The sequence below is a fragment of the Capricornis sumatraensis genome, chromosome 21, assembly GCF_032405125.1.
Source record: "Capricornis sumatraensis isolate serow.1 chromosome 21, serow.2, whole genome shotgun sequence".
In the NCBI taxonomy this organism is placed as follows: domain Eukaryota; kingdom Metazoa; phylum Chordata; class Mammalia; order Artiodactyla; family Bovidae; genus Capricornis; species Capricornis sumatraensis.
In genome coordinates, this window is record NC_091089.1 from 11000920 (window position 1) to 11024644 (window position 23725).

The window sequence follows — 23725 nt, forward strand, 5'->3', positions numbered from 1 at the left end:
TCCAATTAATTCTGATCTTTCAGTCTTGAATATTAGTACGATAGTACTCTTTGTAATCCTACTTATGTATATTTGCTATGAAATATAAATAGTGCATAGATCATAGCAGAGATAAATTTGGGCACTGGAAACAATACATCTATATGACACTCAAGTTTGTAAGACGTATGTAGAACATCTATAGAAGATGCCAATTAATTGCCATAGAAAACTACGGCAGGAAAATAATACAAACAAACTCTGGCACATGCAGACAATGGAATATTGTTCAACACTAAAAAGAAATGAGCTGTCAGACAAATGAAGAGACATGGAGGAAATTTAACGCATATTACTAAGTGGAAGAAGTCTATCTGAAAAGGTTACATACTGTATAATTCCATCTTTATGACATTCTAGAAAAGGCAAAACTATGGAGACAGTAAAAAGATCAGTGGTTTCCAGGGACTGGAGGAGGAAGGGATGAATCGGTGGAACATAGAGGATTTTTAGGGCAGAGAAATTATTCTGTATGATAAGCTCTAATGATGGATACATGTTGCTACAATAGTGAAGGTCGCTCAGTTGTGTCCAACTCTTTGAAACCCCATGGACTGTAGCCTGCCAGACTCCTCTGTCCATGGGATTCTCCAGGCAAGAATACTAGAGTTGTCATTCCCTTCTCCAGGGGATCTTCCTGACCTAGAGATGGAATCTGGGTCTCCTACACTGCAGGCAGATTCTTTAACATCTAATCCATGAGAGAAGCCCATATCGTTATACATGTATAACATGTTGCTATTTGTCTAAAGCAATAGAATGTATAAAACAAAATGAACCTTAAAGTAATTCGGGTGACTGTGTGTCAATAAATGAATAAATGGGGTGAAGGATTTTGATAATGAGGGAAGCCACATATGAATGTGGGGTGGGAATTATATGTAAGTAAGTGTAAGTGAAAGTCACTCAGTCGTGACCGACTCTTTGCAACCCTATGGACCATGGAATTCTCTAGGCCAGAATACTGGAGTGGGTAGACTTTCCCTTCTCCAGGGGATCTTCCCAACCCAGGGATCAAAACCAGGTCTCCCCATTGCAGGTGGATTATTTACCAGCTGAGCCACAAGGGAAGCCCAAGAATACTGGACTATCCCTTCTCCAGTGAATCTTCCTGACCCAGGAATCAAACTGAGGTCTCCTGCATTGCAGGCAGATTCTTTACCAACTGGGCTATCAGGCAACACCACCTTCCATTCAATCTTGCTGTGAACTTACAACTACAGGAAAAAAAAAAATTGTCTATAAAAATAAACATAAGAATGAGAAAAATCCTAGAAATGCAAACAATGATTTTTCCCTGTAGCTGTTTCTTATAATTAGAAGTTTTCAGCAGAATCATAACATTTAATATGTGGATATATGCACATGTGCTTTTTGTTTTATTAACATGTTTTCTTCATACTATGTAGGTTTCCAGAATTAAAATTACATAATTGGCATACAACCAGACAATAAATCAGAATATAAAAGCTATCATTATATCACTTATGTAAAATTTTTAAATAATGTTACTCATGTTATTATTATTAATAATAATATTGCATGCTTAGTCACTTAGAAATGTCCAATTCTTTGCGACCCTATGGACTGCAGCTCACCAGGCTCTTCTGTTCATGAAATTCTCCAGGCAAGGATACTGGAGTGGGTTGTCATTTCCTACTCCAAACAGTAATATTAAGCATATACTAATCTCAAGAAACCAGGCTTGATATATAGTTCCTTACTTAATGCTGACTGTAATCCTTTCTGTTAGGTCTGATTATTACCCCTTAAAGAAAAATAAACCACATTTTTACTAGGCTTAAGTAACATTCTCAAATTCACAAAGCTAATAACTGGGGGAAGAAAATTTGAGAACATTCCTGCCAAATTCATTACCTGAGTTATTAATCATAAACCAATGCTCCATCTATAATTATAAAACTAAGTGTCTTAATAATATTCTGAAAGGCAATAAGCTTATAGAAACAGATAGCAGAAGGAGCATAACAGAAGACCCCATCACCCCAACATACTGGAGATGGACCACAGTGAAAGGAGGAGCTGATTTGCCAACTACACAAAGGCTCCACGTTCAGAGCTGGTAATGTGGAAAACACACCATGCAAGGCAGGAGTGAAACAGGACATCATGCAACAAAGTCCACTAAAAGGCTGTCTCCACACGTTTCTCTCCACTTTCATGTCAGTTAAATAGATAGCATGGCATTAATCTCTGGCCAAAATAAAATAAAAGTCGCTTTTCTAATAAAAGAATAACAAATTGCAAGCAACAGTTTTGGGACTGTGTTCATCAGAGTCAAATTTAACTCATGCTGGTAATTGAGTGCCCCTCACTTCACTTCTGAAATCTTGGTCATTACTTCCCAGGGAACTAGATCAATAATGAGCCCTTCCATTGTCAACAGAACTTTCAATAAACCCCTCAAAGGAGAGAAGAGGGAGGAAAATACATTTTCATACATGGCAGTAGAGGGAATCCACATCAATTACATAAAATAATTCCATTTCATTCATCATTGTGAGTGGAAAATCAAGAATCTCTGGACATAGGTAGAACCTCAAGAGTATGAAAAAGATGTGACCAGGACAAAGGAATAGAATGTCTGATGGAAAAAACAAAACAGGAAAAATGATACAATTTAAGATATGAAAGAGAATGTTTTATTAAAAATTTAATCATCTTGAGGAAAAAACAAATACATAATTGTTTTTGTTGTTCAGTCCCTAAGTCATGTCCAACTCTTTGTAACTCCATGGACTAAAGCATGCCAGGCTCCTCTATCCTCAATATCTCCTGGAGTTTGCTCAGATTCATGTCCATTGAGTCAGTCAAGCTATTTAACCATCTCATCCCCTGTCGCCCCCTTCTCCTCTTGTCCTCAGTTTCTCCCAGCATCAGGAAAGAATGTTTTTCCAATGAGTTAGCTCTTCGCATCAGGTGGTCAAAGCATTGGAGCTTCAGCTTCAGCATCAGTCCTTCCAGGGTTGATTTCCTTTAGGACTGACTGATGTGATCTCCTTGCAGTTCCAAGGATTCTCAAGAGTCTTCTCCAGCACCACAATTAGAAAGCATCAATTTTTCAGTGCCGAGACTTCTTTACGGTCCAATTCTTACACCCATACATGACTACCAGAAAAACCATAGCTTCGACTATACAGACTTTTACTGAGAAAGTAATGTCTCTGCTTCTTGATATGCTGTCTAGGTTTATATATTTAATATGCTGTCTAGGTTTACATATTTATAAATATATATTACACTCATAAATTAAGGACAAAGCGATTTCAAATTTTAAAGAACAATAAAACAACATTTTTAGCATATGTTTAGTCATCCTTCAAATAAAATTTACTAGAATAGTTATAAGACAGAGTTAAATATTGGAGGGTACCCATTTCCTCAATGCATTCAGTCCTTTGGACAGCTCATGCACACTCATGGCATTGCATGTCAATCGGAACTCTAACAACCTCCAAACGTCTAATTCCATCCTAAAGGTGTTCCCCTGAACTCCTCATCCACACACCCAACTTTGTACTTATCAATTCCATAGGATTCCAAAGCTTAACATTTTGAAAAGACTAAGTACTTCTTCAAATGCTCCTCTGCTGTGCTGTGCTTAGTTGCTCACTCATGTCCAACTCTGTGCGACCTCATGGACTGCAGCCCACCAGGCTCCTATGTCCATGGGGATTCTCCAGGCAAGAACACTGGAGTGGGTTGCCATGCTCTCCTCCAGGGGATCTTCCCAACCCAGGGATTGAACCCAGGTCTCCTGCATAGCAAGTGGATTCTTTACTATCTGAGCCTCCAGGAAAGGGCAAGAATACTGGAGTGGGTAGCCTGTCCCTTCTCCAGGGGATCTTCCCAACCCAGGAATTGAACCAGGGTCTCCTGCATTGCAGGTGGATTCTTTACCAGCTGAGCCTCCAGGGAAGCCCTGTTCCTCTGTTAGTCTTTGCCATTTCAGCAAATATCACTTCTATCCTTCCCTTTGATCAAGCCCAAAATATTTCACTTATGCTTAATATTTTTTCTTTGGTGTGCCATATTCAGACTAAAAACAAATCAACTGAACTTAGCCTTCACATAATTTATTAAATCCATTCACTTTCTAACTTCACCACTACCGCCCTGGTCAACCACCATGATCTCGCTTATTTTAATAAGCTGCCACACTTTCTGCTTCTCCTTGTGGATCTGTATTTTCTTCCTCAAAACAGCAGTCAAATAAAGCTTTTTATAAGGTAAATCAAACCATGTAATTCCTGTATTCAAATCTTTCCTCAGGCTTCCCAATCCACTCAGAGTATAAATCAAAATTTTTATTAGCCTCTTAGTTCTATAACCATCAGTTCTGGTCTCTATTTACTCCAACCCCTGATTCTAAACCAGCCACTCTGACCTCATGGTTCCTACAGACTTCAGACAAGCAAGAACAAAGAAGAAAATAAAAACAATAAATAAAATAGTATAGAGCTAAAGCAATTAAAACAATATAACAGAAAAAATGATTAGCATATTAATGAAACAACTATACTCCCTCCTATTAAAATAATGAGTTATTTTCTTTAACAGGTTCTTGCTGGGGGCAAATCAATGAATTCTTCCCAGTCTTGTTTCAAATAATGAAAACGAAAAGAGTGGAAAACAAAACAGAACCCTAGTTTCCTTCCTACTCTAAAAGATCCTAGAGTCACAGTATTTAAGTTTCCCAACCACACACCTTGCTACATTAGAAATATCTTTGTTACATAGGTAAAGAAAAAATGAGTTATTTTGATCATTTAAACATATTTTGAACTCAAAACCACCTTAATTTTGCCACTTAGCTCTTCAACTTAAGGTTTAAATTAATGGTGTGTGCTTAGTCTTTCAGTCTTGTCTCTCTGCAGCTGCATGGACTGTAGCCCACTAGCCTCGTTCATGGAATTTTCCAGGCTAGAATACTGGAGTGGGTTGCTATCTCCTACTCCAGAGAACTTTCCAGACACACGGATCGAACCCAAGTCTCTTGTGTCTCCTCCATTGGCAGGTGGATTCTTTACCACTGGCACTACCTGGGAAACCTTTGGATTAATGGACCTGTAACTAAAAATCTCTATTTAGCAACTGAAAAGTTAAAAGTCATGGACAGGCAGATGCTAAAAGTTATTAATTCAGCAGAATTATGAGTGTCATCCACAAATGATATATCACAGCAGTTAAATTGGATATGACAGAAATAGGAAGTGTCTGATTAAGTGAATGAGTCAGCATCAGAAAACATTTTCCAAGTTTATGTCCTTTTATATAAAATTCATTTAAGTGTAGTCTCTTGCTGCAATAGTTTTTTTTTTTTTTGAAATTGCATCATAATATAATTCCAGAATTTCTCTTCAAAGTTCCTCTTTTCATACTGCAGTATTTCTGAAAGCTTAAATCAGGCAACTTATCATATCTCTGACTTCAGAAATATCTGCCATAATTCACTTCTGGAAAATTAGCAACATTACATGTAAATATTTACTTTAATACATTTAGATTACCATAGAGTGGAAAATCTTTCTGGAGACAAAGTCTAGAAAACAAAAATATTGTATCACATAAATTATTTTCTTATTTAATTGGATAATATAGGAGAAGGAAAATGCATTCAATGTTCAGTTGATCACCAAACATCATGGTTTCTTTCACTTGAATATTTCTCAACTTTCCACATCTCTGCACATCCCCCACCAAGCTTAGGGCATCTGATTATTTCTTTCTGGATTACGTGACAGACTCAGAACTGTTTTTTCATCACCCATGTCTCCCAATCTCTTCTTTATACCAAACTTTAAGTCATTTTTTATTATAATCATATTGACCTTAATCAACACACTTCAGTGGCTCTTCCCATTGCCTTCATGTTGATACATAACATTTATAATTTGGCTTTAGGGATAAATATTGACTATCAACTAGTTCAGAATATATGACCAAGTGTTTAACAGTTAGGCAGGTGAGGATACCAGATTCTCATGAAAAGTGAGGAATGTAGGATGGAGATTGTTCCAGCAGAAGGCCATGCAGGCACCTCCCTGGTGCTCCAGGGGTTACGACTTCACCTTGCAATGTACAGGGTGCAGGTTCCATTCTGGACAGGCAGCTAAGATCCTACATGCTCAAAGCCAAAGAAACCCAAAACAAAAACAGAAGGAATATTGTGACAACCTGAATGAAGACTGAAAAAAAGAACTAGGAGAAGGCTCTCCAAATACCACTGTCCCAGGGACAGCTAGCAACAAGGTTCAGCTCTTTCAAATAACTTGAATTAACCATAAGCATACAGAGAAGCCTCCAAAATTTCATCACTTACAGATTCAAAATTTAGTCAAATATTCTTTTAAGTAAACTTTACCTAATTCCCTCCTTCAGCCTGAAAAAATGGTAGTAAACAGACTAAAGAATGTGTAACTACCATGAATGCAAATTTTACTGTATCTTTCAAGTCAAAATAAAACACTGATTTTAGTGGTCTTTAAACTCTTTTGCTCTCAGGCTAAAGTATCCTTTACCTTTTTAAAGTGTGTCTTAAAATACTATATTTATTTAGATTCAAAAAATAAAATTTCTGGTGAATTTTAACTATTGACATTTTAAGTAAAATGGTTGTATCATGCTTCACGCTGCTGCTGCCACTAAGTCACTTCAGTCATGTCTGACTCTGTTTGACCCCATAGACAGCAGCCCACCAGGCTCCCATGTCCATGGGATTCTCCAGGCAAGAACACTGGAGTGAGTTGCCATTTCCTTCTCCAATGCATGAAAGTGAAAAATGAAGGTGAAGTCGCTCAGTCATGTCCAGCTGTTCACGACCCCATGGACTGTAGCCTACCAGGCTCCTCTGTCCATGGGATTTTCCAGGCAAGAGCACTGGAGTGGTTGCCAGTTCCTTCTCCAATGCTTCATTCAATGACATATAAAAACCACATAAATGTGATATTCACTCTCATCTGTTAAAAAAAATTATATCGATAATTTTATTTCTTAAATTTTTATTTCTATTCCATCTCTTTCGTGTCATCATACTGTAACATATGTTTATACTTGAAAAGGTTTTTACTCTATAAGATGAAATAGAAATATGTGCATAAAATATGTATGCATATATTATGATTGTAAGGTTCCAAATGTTAAAAAGTGTATCTTGGATTGAATTATTTTAAAGATTATTTCAGGTACATGGTTTCATAAAAATAAAATCAGATAGCACATATTGTGATACATAATTTTTAAATATAAATTTATCATTTACTGGCAATGCATCTTTTAATGAGATGGACACATTTTTCCAATTAGTTTGTGTATCCATGGATGAAATTACTTATTGATAGAAATGAAATAAGAATTATCGTCAGTTTTATTTATTCTTTTTTAAATATGAACCCTGAGAAAAGTTGATCACACATCAGTTTGTTAGTGCTACGGGGACATCCAAAAACCACATGCTTCTTATAGGAAGAACACACTACCTAAGAGAACACTCTGGAACAATTACTGACATTAAACTTATTGATCCAACCAACCTTTTATAAGAAATATAGAGGACAGAGAAACATATTAAATAATACCACTGGATGCAATCTCTAAAACCCAAAATAAAACTTTACATGATAAATGACTTGGCTTTTTAAGTAAATTATAAAAAGGAAAAAAGAAGAAAGAAATATAAAGAAAAATCTACATATTAAAACACACTTACAAAAACATATCCAATTAAAATATCTGGGCTTCATTTGAGTTTTTATTCAAATGAGTCATCTGTGAAAATTGATGTTTATTTAAAAACTGGACATTTGAACACTGAGTATTTGATATTAGCAAAGTAATGTTAATTTCTTAGGTTTGAAAATGATATTGTTGTGTTTAACAAAAAAAAGGCTTATGTTTTGAGATATAAATGAAAATGCTTCTCAGATGGAATAATGCAATTGGGAAGGGGGATGAAGATCACAGAGGTTTAAAAAAGTCCAGCCATGAGACAAAAATTTTAAATATATTTTATGGGGTTCCTTGGGGTTCTTTAGAGTATTTTCTGTTTTTGTATACAGAACGTGAAACTACAGAACATTAAAGTTTTTAGGGAGGCAAAAGTGTGTTTTAGATTTTTAATTTTAGAAAACAGGATGTTTAAGGATTAGCATCATTTAATTCTTAATTAAATATTGACTGAAGCTGCACATGATTACCATAGTGTAAGACTAGAGGAAAACAACAGAATGGGAAAGACTAGAGATCTCTTCAAGAAAATTAGAGATACCAAGGGAACATTTCATGCAAAGATGGGCTCGATAAAGGACAGAAATGGTATGGACCTAACAGAAGCAGAAGATATTAAGAAGAGGTGGCAAGAATACACAGAAGAACTGTACAAAAAAGATCTTCATGACCAAAATAATCATGATGGTGTGATCACTCACTTAGAGCCAGACATCCTGGAATGTGAAGTCAAGTGGGCTTTAGAAAGCATCACTACAAACAAAGCTAGTGGAGGTGATGGAATTCCATTTGAACTATTTCAAATCCTGGAAGATGATGCTGTGAAAGTGCTGCACTCAATGTGCCAGCAAATTTGGACAACTCAGCAGTGGCCACAGGACTGGAAAAGGTCAGTTTTCATTCCAATCTCAATGAAAGGCAAAGCCAGAGAATGCTCAAACTACCTCACAATTGCACTCATCTCACATGCTAGTAAAGTCATACTCAAAATTCTCCAAGCCAGGCTTCAGCAATACGTGAACCGTGAACTTCCTGATGTTCAAGCTCGTTTTAGAAAAGGCAGAGGGACCAGAGATCAAATTGCCAACATCCGCTGGATCATGGAAAAAGGAAGGGGGTTCCAGAAAAACATCTATTTCTCCTTTATTGACTATGCCAAAGCCTTTGACTGTGTGGATCACAATAAGCTGTGGAAAATTCTGAAAGAGATGGGAATACCAGACCACCTGACCTGCCTCTTGAGAAATCTGTATGCAGGTCAGGAAGAAACAGTTAGAACTGGACATGGAGCAACAGACTGGTTCCAAAGAGGAAAAGGAGTACGTCAAGGCTGTATATTGTCACCCTGCCTATTTAACTTACATGTAGAAAACATCATGAGAAATGCTGGGCTGGAAGAAGCACAAGCTGGAATCAAGACTGCCGGGAGAAACATCAGTAACCTCGGATATGCAGATGACACCACCCTTATGGCAGAAAGTGTAGAGGAACTAAAAAGTCTCTTGACGAAAGTGAAAGAGGAGAGTGAAAAAGTTGGCTTAAAGCTCAACATTCAGAAAACGAAGATTGTGGCATCTGGTCCCATCACTTCAGGGGAAACAGATGGGGAAACAGTGGAAACAGTGTCAGACTTTATTTTTTGGGGCTCCAAAATCACTTCAGATGGTGATTGCATCCATGAAATTAAAAAACCCTTACTCCTTGGAAGGAAAGTTATGACCAACCTAGATAGCATATTCAAAAGCACAGACATTACTTTGCCAATACAGGTCCATTTAGTCAGTTCAGTTCAGTTCAGTTCATTTCAGTCGCTCAGTTGTGTCCAACTCTTTGCGACCCCATGAATAGCAGCACGCCAGGCCTCCCTGCCCATCACCAACTCCCGGAGTTCAGTCAGACTCACGTCCATAGAGTCCGTGATGCCATCCAGCCATCTCACCCTGTGTCGTCCCCTTCTTCTCCTGCCCCCAATCCCTCCCAGCATCAGAGTCTTTTCCAATGAGTCAACTTTCTGCATGAGGTGGCCAAAGTACTGGATTTTCAGCTTCAGCATCATTCCTTCCAAAGAAATCCCAGGGCTGATCTCCTTCAGAATGGGCTGGTTGGATCTCCTTGCAGTCCAAGGAACTCTCAAGAGTCTTCTCCAACCCCACAGTTCAAAAGCATCAATTCTTCAGCGTTCAGCCTTCTTCACAGTCCAGGCTATGGTTTTTCCAGTGGCCATGTATGGATGTGAGAATGGGACTGTGAAGAAAGCTGAGGACGACAGAGGATGAAATGGCTGGATGGCATCACCGACTCGATGGACGTGAGTTTGGGTGAACTCTGGGAGTTGGTGATGGACAGGGAGGCCTGGCGTGCTGCGATTCACGGGGTTGCAACGAGTCAGACACAACTGAGCAACTGAACTGAACTGAACTGAAGACTAGGAAAAATCAAATACTCGTGTTTGAATATATTTTATTAGGGCTAAAGTGTGTGATTTAACTTCACCAAGTAAGAAATTAGTACCAACTTTGGTCATAGTGAAAGAATATCTTTCTTTTCTGCAACATTTTAGAATTTGAAATGTTTTTCTTTGTTTTCCTGTTTAGTCTCGGTCTCTTGACGACCTATGCATCTGATGACCTATGTATCTGACCCTGGTAGCTCAGCTGGTAAAGAATTTGCCTGCAATTCAGGAGACCCCAGTTCAATTCCTGGATGGGTAGATCCCCTAGAGAAGGGATAGGCTACCCATTCCAGTAATCTTGGGCTTCCCTATTGGCTCAGATGGTAAATAATCCAGTCGCAATGTGGGAGATCTGGTTTCAATCCCTGGGTCTGGGAGATCCCCTGGAGGAGAGCATGGCAACCCACTCCAGTATTCTTGCCTGGAGACTCCACATGGACAGAGGAACCCGACAGGCTACAGTCCATGGGGTCCCAAAGAGTTGGACACGACTGAGCAACTAAGTATATGCACCCGAATATCTGTCAAAATCAAAGCTTTCATTTAGAAAAATAATATCATTTTAAAATGTTAACCTCTTGCTTCAGACATGCATAAAACAGATAATGTTAATGTATTTTCTTATGGGAAACAGATGGAATAGGAAATGGCAACCCACTTCAATATTCTTGCCTGGAGAATCCCATGGCTAGAGGAGCCTGGTGAATTATGGCCCATGGGATCGCCAAGAGTTGGACACAACTGAGCAACTAAGCGTGCATGGGAAACAGAAAATTATGTCTCATAATTTTTTCTAAAAATTAGAAAATTTTTCTAAATATTAGAAAATTTAATGATGTTTCCATTAAAAAAAAATCAGCATGTTTATGTTCTTTATTGAGTTGTCATAGGAATAATTGGTAAGAAGGCAGATTATAGAAACTCAATTAAAAAATCTACATAAGTTGAAAGAAGCAATTTAAAGTTGCACTTCTATGAGATGTCCAGCATGGGTAAATTTACAGTATTACATTAGATCAGTGATTACCTAAAGCTGTGGGGATTTTAGGGAACTAAGAAGTGACTGCTGAAAGATCTGTTTCCTTGGAGGCAGAGATGGTAAAGAATCTGGCTCCAACACAGGAGACATGGGTTCGATCCCTGGGTTAGGAAGATCCCCTGGAGAAGGAAATGGCAACCCACTCCAGTACTTTTGCCTGAGCCTTGTGGGCTACAATCCATGGGGTCACAAAGGGTCAGACAACACTAGGCACGCATGCATGCTAAAGGATCTAGGGTTTCTTTCTCAACCGATGATGATTATGGTGACAGTTGCACAAGTCTGTGAATATATTAAAAACCATTGTATTATGCTCTTTACAATGAAATGCATGGTATGTGAATTATATCTGTTGTTGCTGTTGCTTAGTTGTTAAGTCATATCTGACTTCCACTGGGCTTCAACCTGCCAGGCTCCTCTGTCCATGGGATTCTCCAGACAAGAATATTGGAGTGGGTTGCCATTTCCTTCTCCAGAGGATCTTCCCAACCCAGGTATTGAACCCACATCTCCTGCATCGGCAGCTGAATTCTTTACCACTGAGCCACCTGGTAAGCCTAAATTACATATAAATAAACCTATCAAAATATGTAAAAAGGAAAGATTAATTTAATCAAAAGAATTACAGCAATTAAATCTTCTAGTTTAATTTTAAGTCACAAAGAGCATCTGTTAGAAGCATTCTTAATCAAACAATCTGAAACACAATACAAGTTTTCACTTCTTAATTTGTCTTCTTGGCATCCCTATTTTAGGAAGAATCAAGAAGCCTCATCATCCACTTCTCTTTGTAGATAATTTATCATTGTGAATGTGATTCAAAATCAATTCGAAGATTTCATACTTAAACTCTGTCAATATTAAAATGGCACTTGAACTTTTGCATATGATGCTGTTTGTAACGTAATTACACTACTCTTGGAAACATTCCATTTTACATGATTTTTCACTAATTTGGTGACTTGAAACTTGTTAATATGTTCTTCCTTTCCCCTAACATATGGCATTTCAAAATCATTGGAGATTTGAACCTGATCTGTGTAAGTCTTTCCCATGATGAAAGAGCTGACAAAATCAGTTTTCTTCTTTGGGACTTTGTGGCTTTTGTATAAACAATGCATTATCTAGAATCAGCAAAAACCATCTAAATAGTGAAAAAAAAAGTCAGAACAATGGAAAATAGTCCAGAAGTAAGATGTCATAAACTATATAAAGCATTTCTTTCTTTTTATATTGATGTGGCTAACTAGAAGTACATGTAGCTCTTTCAATGCTAGTTATGTTAATACAACTGGAAAAGAGAAAAAAGCCATTGAGCAGAAAGAAACTAGAACTTGCAGAAAGAAGGTATGGTCAGGTTATAGATTTTTTTTGGTAAAGTTGATGTATTAAGGTTCTTTAGTGAAACAGACCAAGATATGTGTGTGTGTGTGTGTGTGTGTGTGCATGCACACACACGCTTAGTCACTCAGTCGTGTCTGACTCTTTGCAACCCCATGGACTATAGCCTGCCAGGTTCTTCTGGCTATGGGGATTCTCCAGGCAAGAATACTGGTGTGGGTTGCCATTTCCTTCTCCAGGGGATCTTTGTGACCCAAGGATTGAACCCAGGTCTCTGCCATTGTAGGCGGATTCTTTGCCATCTGAGCCCCCAGGAAGCCCAAGAATACTGGAGTGGGTAGCCTATCTCTTCTTCAGGGGTACTTCCCAACCCACGGATCAAACTGGGGTCTCATGAATTGCAGGCAGATTCTTTACCAGCTGAGCCACCCGGGAAACCTATATATATAGTCAAAGCTATGATTTTTCAGTAGTCATGTACAGATATGAGGGTTGGACCATAAAGAAGGCTGAGCACTGAGGAACTGATGCTTTCAAACTGTAGTGCTGGAGAAGACTCTTGAGAGTTCCTTGAACAGCAAGAAGATCAGACCAGTCAATCCTAAAAGAAATCAACCCTGAACATTCTTTGGAAGGACTGATGCTGAAGCTGAAGCTCCAATCCTTTGGCCACCTGATGCAAAGATCAAACTCATTGGAAAAGACCCTGATGCTGGTAAAGATTGAGGGCAGGAGGAGAAATAAGAAACAGATGATAAGATGGTTGGATGGCATCAATGACTCAATGAACATGAGTTTGAGCAAATTCTGGGAGATAGTGAAGGACAGGGAAGACACGTGCTACAGTCTCCAAGGGTCACAAAGAGTCAGACATTACCGAGCAAATGAACTGAACTGATACATACATAGAATTTCATTTATTTTTATTTTCCATAAAAGTGTTTATCATAGGGAATTGGCTCACTTGACTATGGAGGCTGACAATCCCCAGTATGTACAGTCAGCAAGCTGGAGACCAGGGAGACCCAGTGGTAAAAGCTCCAATCCAAGTTAAAAGACCTGAGAACCAGAAAGGCTCATGGTGGAGCTCCAATCTAAGTCCAAAAGGCTCGAGATCCTCCATGAAAACTGGTTTCCATTAAGAGAAGAACTGGTATTCTAGGTCAAAGACAGGCAAAAGGAATTCCCTGTTACTTGCATGTAGATCAGACTTTTTGTTTATTCGGGCCTTCAACTTATGAGATGAGGACCACCCACATCAGGAAGGGCAATGTGCTTTACTGAGTCTATTCATTCAAATGCTACTTTCATCTCAAAACACACTCATGGACACACTCAGAATAATGTTTGACCAGATACATGGGCACGTGGTAGTGGCCAAGCCAAGTTGAACTTTAATGTGAAATTATCACAATGGGTTTTGGGGATTTCCACACTGCCCAATCTCCTCTCCAGCTCATGTTTTAGAGCAGCAGATATCAATTCAAGGTGTGCAGCAGGATAATGAGCTTCTAAATACACAGATATATAATCATCACTCATAACCAATTAAATCAAAATCTTTCAAGAGATACCTGGACATATATATATTAAAAAATTATTTTCAGTTGAATCTAATGCATTTTGCTAACTTGGTCAATTGAAAAAGATTATTTACTCTTCCTTTTATAATATCCAGATTATCCATGTGAGAACCCTCGTGAGATTTCATCAGCACCTCCTTTTGTGTATACTAGATGATGTTAACGTGAATACAGAATTATATATTCCATTGGCTTTGATCACAACCTCAGAACTATATTACAAAGGAAAATTGCCTCAAGTGACAATTACACATTCGAAAGTGCATTTCAAAGAGTACTCTTTGTTCTAGTGTGTCATCTGTGCCTTTTCAGTTCTCCCATATGATCTCTGTAAAAATACCAGCTAACGGAGCCTTCTGTCTTTATGATTTCTCCACTCTCTTTAAAACTACTGTACTAATTAGGATGCACCAGAGCCTAGAAGAGGAGGGTGTGATGCTCTGAGTCTCTACCATGTCCAGAGCTCTTTCTCATCTGAGCAGCTACACTCAGTTCCTCCCACGTAACATGCCACACTTGGAGCTGCTATCCTGGACACAACCCTGAGGATGCCTCATTCAGATGCTGCTGTCTAGAAGGTGATCAGTGGCCTAGAAAATAATCTAAGACCGGAACCCATTTACCAGGGGATAATAATTAGGGGACACAATGCGGGAAGGAGAGGTGGTACCAATTGAGAGAATAGCATTGAAATATATACATTATCACATGTAAAACAGATAGTTTCCCATGTGGCACTAGTGGTAAAGAACCTGCGTGCCAATGCAATAGACATAAGGGCCTCAGGTTCAATTCTTGGTAGGGAAGATACCATGGAGGAAGGCATGGCAACCCACTCCAGTATTCTTGCTTGGACCATCCCCATGTACAGAGGAGCCTAGCAGGCTACAGTCCATAGGGTTGCAGGGAGTCGGACATGACTGAAGCGATCTTGGCTAGTGGGAGATTGCTATACAACACAGGAAGCTCAGCTCTGTACTCTGTAATGACCTTGAGGGGTGAAATGAGGGGAGTGGGGTGGGAGGGACCTTCCAGAGAGAGGGGATATATGTATCCTTATGGCTCATTCATGTGTGTTGTATGGCAGATGGATATGAGAGTTGGACTGTGAAGAAGGCTGAGCACCGAAGAATTGATGCTTTTGAACTGTGGTGTTGGAGAAGACTCTTGAAGGTCCCTTGGACTGCAAGGAGATCCAACCAGTCCACTCTGAAGGAGATCAACCCTGGGATTTCTTTGGGAGGAATAATGCTAAAGCTGAAGCTCCAGTACTTTGGATACCTCATGTGAAGAGTTGACTCATTGGAAAAGACTCTGATGCTGGGAGGGATTGGGGGCAGGAGGAGAAGGGGATGACCCAGGATGAGATGGCTGGATGGCATCACGGACTCGATGGACGTGAGTCTGAGTGAACTCTGGGAGTTGGTGATGGACAGGGAGGCCTGGCATGCTTCGATTCATGGGGTCGCAAAGAGTTGGACACGACTGAGCGACTGAACTGAACTGAACTGAACTGTACGGCAGATATTAACACAACATTGTAACCCTACTAGGCTCCTCTGTCCATGGGATTTTCCAGGCAATAATACTGGAGTGGGTTGCCATTTCGTACTCCTGGGGATTTTCCCAACCAAGGGATCAAACCTGGGTCTCCTGCACCACAGGCAGATTTATTAATACAGTCCATGGAATTCTCAAGGCCAGAATACTGGAGTGGGTAGCTGTTCCCTTCTCCAGGGGATATTCTCAACCCAGGAATTGAACCAGCGTCTCCTGCATCGCAGGTGGATACTTTACCAGCTGAGCTACCAGGGAAAAGGAGTTGAAAACCACATAAAACCCTGGTCATAGAAGTTCATACCAGCCTTGTCCATAATTGCTAAAACTTGGAAGCAACCACGATATCCCTCAGCAGGTGATTGATAAACTTTGGTACATCCTTTCAATGGAATATTATTAAGTGCTGAAAAGAAAGGAGCTATTAATCCATGAGAACACATGGAGGAAAGTATATCATTAAATGAAAGAAGTCAATCTAAAAAGGTTACATACTGTGTGTCCAACTCTATGACATTCTGAAAAGGAAAATCTATGGAGACAATAAAATATCAGTGGTTACCAGGTGTTGGAAGGGCTGGGGCAGGGAAGGATGAATGCATGGAGCAGAGGATTTTTAAGACCATAAAAGCACTACATTTGATAGCATCATGGTGGATATATATCAGGATAGGTTTGTGACAACCCATAGAACATACCCTAAGGTACATTCACACTGAAACTGAACCCTAGGGTAAACGGTAGACCCTGAGTGATTATGTGTCAAGGAACTTTCATCCTTGGTAAAATGGGTACCATTCTGTTGAGTGATATTGACCATTGGAAAGGCTTTTATGGGTAGTGACAGGAGGTATATGGGAAATCTCCACTATGGAGAACAGTTCAGGGATTCCTTTAAAAATTAAAAATATAAGTACCATGTGATCCAGCAATCCCACTTCTGGGTATATAACCAAAATAATTGAAATCAAGGTCTCTTAAGAGATATCTGCATGCACATATGTGGGTGCATGCGTGCGTGCTGTTGCTTCAGTCATGTCTGACTATTTGTGGCCCTAGGGACTGTAGCCCACCAGGTAACTCTGTCCAAGAACACTGGAGTGGATTTCCTTGCCCTCCTCCAGGGTATCTTCCTGACCCAGGGATCGAACTCACAGCTCCTGCATTGCAGGTGAATTGTTTACTGCTGAGCCACCATCCTCATATTTACTGCGGCATTATTCACAACAGCCAAGACAAGGAAACAAGCCAAATGTCCATGAACAGTGAATGAATGAAGACAATGAGGTATATACATACAGTGGAATCTCATTCTGCCTTAAAGGTAAGGAAATTCTGCTATTTGCAACATGGATGAACCTAGAGGAAATTATGCTAAAGTGAAGTAAGTCAATAACAGAAAGACAAATATGGCACGATGCTCATATGAGGTATATCTAAAACAGCCTGATTTACAGAAATGTGGAATAGGATGGTTGGAGAAGGCAATGGCAACCCACTCCAGTACTCTCGCCTGGAAAATCCCATGGATGGAGGAGCCTGGTAGGCTGCAGTCCATGGGGTTGCTAAGAGTCAGACACCACTGAGCGACTTCACTTTCACTTTTCACTTTCATGCATTGGAGATGGAAATGGCAACCCACTCCAGTAATCCTGCCTGGAGAATCTCAGGGACAGAGGAGCCTAGTGGGCTGCCTTCTATGGGGTCGCACAGAGTCGGACACGACTGAAGCGACTTAGCAGCAGCAGCAGCAGAATAGGATGGTTATCAGGGGCTAGGAGCAGGGGAGGGCAAAATGAGGAATTGTGTTTAAATGAATAGAAAGTTTCTGTTGAGCAAGATGAATAAGTTCGAGAGATCGGTAGTCCAGCATAGTACTTGTAGTTAACAATACAGTATTGTGGTTGTTCTTTAGCTGCTAAGTCACACCCAACTTTGTAGGACGGTAGCCCACCAGGCTCCTCTCTCCTTCGGATTTCCCAGGCGAGAATATTGGAGTGGGTTGCCATTTCCTTCTCCATGGGATCTTTGTCACCCAGGGATTGAACCCACATCTCCCACTTGGCAGGTGGATTCTTTACCACTCAATTACCTGGGAAGCCCAACGATATGGTATTGCGCCCTTTAAAATGTTCAGGTTTAAATCTGAGCAAACCTTTAGGCCAACACAATATGTTAAAAGGACAGATCTCATGTGAAGTGTTCTTACAACAAAGCAAGCACACACACACATAAGAACACAAGAAAAATGTTGGAGGTGAGGGACAAGTTTAGTGCCTTGCTGTCATGATGGTAACATGATGTGAGTCCAGACTCATCAAAATGGATACATTGTGTGCAATTGTTTGCATATCAATTATACCTCCATAAAGCTAAACAAAATCATTAGAAATACTTGGAATTCCCCTCACCAAAACACATGCCACCTTCTACCCCCAAAATATCATGAATTCCTATCTTCAGACCTTGTCTTTAAAGTGTATATTTGAAAAAAAAGAGATGTTTATAGAGTTATGAAATGATAATGCAGATGAAAATAATGGGCACAAATTTTTCCTATTTTTTTATATCACAGTTTTTTAAATGGTGTACTATGCCGTCCTGTTTTATAGCTGCTTCCTTCACTCAGGTGTCTACAATCAATACCTTTGATGTCAGTATATTCATAGCAGAGCTGATACGAGCAGAATGCCTTGATCCAATCTCCTTTGCAACATGAAAACTGCCTTGCAAGTAAAAAAAAACCTCATGCTATTTACTAAAAGCAGGCTCCTTATCTCCAGAATGGTCTTAACTGATATCCCTGTATAGGGATTTCTTCCAGGAAAAGATAAAACCAGAATTTTTGGATTTATGAGGCATGCATCGCTGGAAAGTGTCCTGTCAGCTGGAATAGAGAATAAAGATGTTCACAGACTACTGGTCATGGCCACTGTGTAACTCCCTTAGAGACCTTATCATTTATCTTTTCAACCTACTTCAATCATCATTCTCAAAGTATTCATTTGTGTGGATTAATTAAATATCAGCTGACTTCTTTGTAATATATTTAAAATTTTAAATTAGTATTGGTTAACTTAATCAGATGCTAAAACATCTGATTTCAACCTATTATTTTTCTTTACCACTTTATGTTTCTATTAGTACACGTAAAGTAGGTTCTGAGTAGCCTAATTTTCTTTCATAATACTTATAATAGCTTCAGAGTTAAGTCAGTCATATCAGTGTTCTGAGGGTTACCTTGGCGATGTCTATAAATTATCCACTAGTAGTTCAATTAATTCTGATTTACATAATTTAGTGCTTACATTATTCTTAACTACATTTGTTTAAAAGGTCTTGAAGGCACTTGTATGAGCAAAGTGGGGTCCCATAGGCTTCATTGTTCTTATATATTTATAGAACTCTAATATAGTATTTTATCAGTCTCACTCTTTCTCCTGATTTATGTCTTACAAAGAACAAGTTGAACAGATTTTCATGATGCATGGGATGACAGATGTGAAGGTTCACTTCGGTGCCCTGGAAAATCTAAAATCTTCAGCAATGTAGGGCAGTAGCCTCTCAAGTAATAAGAAAACTAGTCTAGGATTTCACCTACTCTCCCCAGGTGCTGCAGTGTTCAAGAATCTGCCCACCAGTGCAGCAGACACGAGAGACTGCAGTTCTATCCCTGAGTTGGGAAGATCCCCTGGAGAAGGAAATGGCAACCAATTCCAGTATACTTGTCTGGAAAATTCTGTGGACAGAGGAGCTGGAGGGCTATAATCCATGAGATGACAAAGAGTTGGATATGACTGAGCAACTAACACTACAAGTATTTAAAACAAATATTTATAAAAGAACACTGTGCCGCTGCTGCTGCTGCTAAGTCGCTTCAGTCGTGTCCGACTCTGTGCGACCCCATAGACGGCAGCCCACCAGGCTCCCCCGTCCCTGGGATTGTCCAGGCAAAAACGCTGGAGTGGGTTGCCATTTCCATCTCCAATGCATGAAAGTGAAAAGTGAAAGTGAAGTTGCTCAGTCGTGTCCGACCCTCAGCAACCCCCATGGACTGCAGCCCACCAGGCTTCTCCGTCCATGGAATTTTCCAGGCAAGCGTACTGGAGTGGGGTGCCATTGCCTTCTCCAAAGAATCAGTCACTTATTGTTAAAGCAAGGTATCATACTAATTTGTAATTGATAATACTTATGTGAATATTTGATTCTCTATATTATGAGTTTCAAAAAAACGGTCATTATAGCACTCTAGGAATTCATAATCTAATTTCAAATCAATATTCACAGACTCACAGAGGGAAAGCTGACTGAGTATTAAATTCAGCATGGGAACAGCATTTTGAATATAACCATCTCTACTGCTGCTCATTGTCTAAGTTGCATTTTAAATACCTATTAGATTTTACAATTAAATTCTCATATTTACTCTTCTCTAAATGTAAGTAATTTAAGAATGATTTCCCTCTAAAGCACACCATACTTTCAAATACATTTTTAAAAAACTTGGTCTATTAAGCACATCTGTTTCCAACTCTAAAAACTGCTAATCTCTCCATTAGCAGTTTTTAGCCAGGCATGTATTTGTTTGTAAGTTTCAGGCATTTAAAAAGAATTATGCAATATTCAAAAACTTTTATAGATGAAAAGCTGCAGTGAAAGGAAGGGTCATTTCTCAGAATTGTTGAGAAGTGGAGTAAGAAAGGAGAATTCATATGAAGTTCCAGAGGATGTATCATGCTAACTTTATCTGTCAATCAACTTATTTGAATTTTAAATATTTCACACTTATAACTACTGTACAATGACCTTTCTAAATGTACTGTAAGATTCCTGTCTCTTACAATCTAATATAAAACAATTAAATGAAGAATATATAAAAATTACATGTGACCAACCTAGATAGCATATTCAAAAGCAGAGACATTACTTTGCTGACTAAGGTCCGTCTAGTCAAGGCTTTGGTTTTTCCAGTAGTCATGTATGGATGTGAGAGTTGGACTGTGAAGAAGGCTGAGCGCCGAAGAATTGATGCTTTTGAACTGTGGTGTTGGAGAAGACTCTTGAGAGTTCCTTGGCCCGCAAGGAGATCCAACCAGTCCATTCTGAAGGAGATCAATCCTGGGATTTCTTTGGAAGGAATGATGCTAAAGCTGAAACTCGGGTACTTTGGCCACCTCATGAGAAGAGTTAACTCATTGGAAAAGACTCTGATGCTGGGAGGGATTGGGGTAGGGAGAAGAAGGGGACAACAGAGGATGGGATGGCTGGATGGCATCACGGACTCGATGGACATGAGTCTGAGTGAACTCTGGGAGTTGCTGATGGACAGGGAAGCTGGTGTGCTGCAATTCATGGGGTCGCAAAGAGTCAGACACGACTGAGCGACTGAACTGAACTGAAATATTTTTATTGTCTAATTTTTTTTAAACATTCTATAATGTTTTATAGAAGTAAATTATATGTGTATACTACATGACTTCCAAAGTCTCTGAATATCATAAATTCCCTTTTAGGACAAGGGAAAAAATATTTAAAAAAAAATCCCATGTATGGATTTTTCTGGTGGTCCAGTGGTTAAGAATGTGCTCCCAATGCAGGAGGCCTACGTTCCATCCCTTATCAGGAAACTAGCTCCCACATGTCACAAATAAGGCCTGCCACAGCCAAATAAATAAATAAAAATATTTTAGAAAAATAAGTTCATGTAAATAATTCGAACAATATTTTTAAGTCTCTGTTAACTTTTCATTCTCTGCAATAAAAACTTTTTTTCATTCATTGCCAGTTTTCTTCATTTCTCAAATTTTTAGTTCATTTAACTGAAAGATGCATTCAAAAGTTCAGACATTTAAACAAATTTTCCTCAACAATTTTGAAGCTTCCTCTATTCCAGACATTCTATCATTTTATCTAGTAAAAGGATCACATATGTTTTAATATACATTTTTGCATGGGCATCAAAATAAAGACCCTATTTACACTATGAAATTCTACATTGGTTTTATTTTTTTTCTCATTGACAAAGTTGTGTTAAGCAATTTAAAGTAGACATTTCCCAATTTGATACCCTCAAATATCATCTTTGAATAGAAATCATTAAATGTTTTAAAATATAATTATCATTTTGTAAACCAACTCAAAGCCCTGAGCCTTTTCAAAAACAGTTGCTTTCGAAAAGCTAAATTGATGTTATCAAGTCTGCACTACCCACTAGTGGCCAGAGACTGTAAATGCATGGTTTCAATTACAGATGCATTCTATCTTAAGTATTAATTTTCTTAATCAGATTTAGAACTCATTCTAAAACAAATACATATGCATCCTAAGCATGTTTTTTGCGTTATGAGATATTTTTCCTATAGAACATCAATTTAATGTCAGTGTTCACACCCAGAGACATCATGTTCACTTAGGTATCCGTGAATATAAATATGGTGAATCCATCATAAATGTGTGTTTGTATACAGCATACATCACATACATAATCACGATTTAAGATGGAAAAAAAACCCTTCTGACAGTATAACGTGAATCCATAAGGCAGAAATAAACTTTATCTAGCTTAACTTTTTAAAATTCACGTCTCATTGAGAAATGTTACCAAACTGCCTGTGGTTCTCACAGTTTGAAATTATCTTTATTTAAAAAATGATTTTTAGGTAGGAGACATTGGGTTGATGCAGAAGACTAGTTGTAAACCTGTGAATGATGATAACTATGCTCTACGAATGTCAGGATGCATGCAAATGACACATAACAAGGGGCAACAAAGGTCTGTGCATATTCCCTCACTGTATTTCGGCAGACTTGGGTCAATGACTCCACACTTTATCACTTGCTGGAAACAAACCTGCAGCACCACTCATATGGAATTTCATAAACAGAAACTATTGCTTCTGATGAACCTGGAGGAGGAGTGTTTTAGATTAAGGCATGGTTACATAATATTTTGATACACAGCTTCTTTAGACACCAACAGATCATACATGTATTTGTTGCTGTTCAGTCGCTCAATCACGTCCGACTCTTTGCAACCCCACGGACTGCAGCATACCAGGCTTCTCTGTCCTTCACTATCTCCCGGAGCTTGCTCAAATTCATGCCCATTGAGTCAGGGATGCCATCCAACCATCTCATCCTCTGTCACCCCCTTCCCTTCTCCTCCTGACTTCAATTCTTCCCAGCATCAGGGTCTTCTCCAATGAGTCAGTTCTTTGCATCAAGTGGCCAAAGCATTGGAGCTTCAGCTTCAGCATCAGTCCTTCCAATGAGCATTCAGGGTTGATTTCCTTTAGGATGGACTGGTTTGGTTTCCTTGCAGTCCAAGGGACTCTCAAGAGTCTTCTCTACTATATATGTGTATGTATGTATACAGCACACATATGAACTAAACTGTAATTCATTTGAGAGCATTTAGCGTGTCAGTACTTTTGCTCCATATTTTGCTTTACTTTGCTCTGCTTATTATTCTATCACACACTTGCCTAGCACAGTGTCTTAGTACACAGAATACACACAGTATTATTTAAATAATGAATATTAATAAATCATAGAAAGCGTTCATGACAGCATTTTATTGATGAAAGCACAAAGGAATTGTATAAAGGCTAATGGCTAATTCTGAATAACTATAATGCCAATATGAAAAGAACCTAAAATACATTTGAGGTAAATGAATATTTTCAGACAGCTTTATAAAAGAGTAAGATAAAGCTGGTTATTATAGATGCTCTGATACGATGGTATCTTCGGCTGTCTTATTTCCTCATATGTGCCAGAACTGGATAGTTAATTGTGTCATGCTGTTGATCATTAAAAATGTGTGTTATTTTTAAAATATTCATTGTATTCATTAAAAATGTAGAACAAGATTTCTTATGGCTCAAGTTTGATTCCACTGATTCCACAATTGATACAGGAGTTAAAATATCTCTTACGGAGGGAATTCAATGTTAACCTCCTTTTCTC

General features: G+C 38.8%; 1 protein-coding gene across 1 annotated transcript in view; it reads right to left on the reverse strand.

The window, feature by feature from the left end:
* CCDC102B (coiled-coil domain containing 102B) overlaps positions 1 to 23725 on the reverse strand; it is a 256141-nt gene that overhangs the window by 163909 nt on the left and 68507 nt on the right. The window lies entirely within an intron of this gene.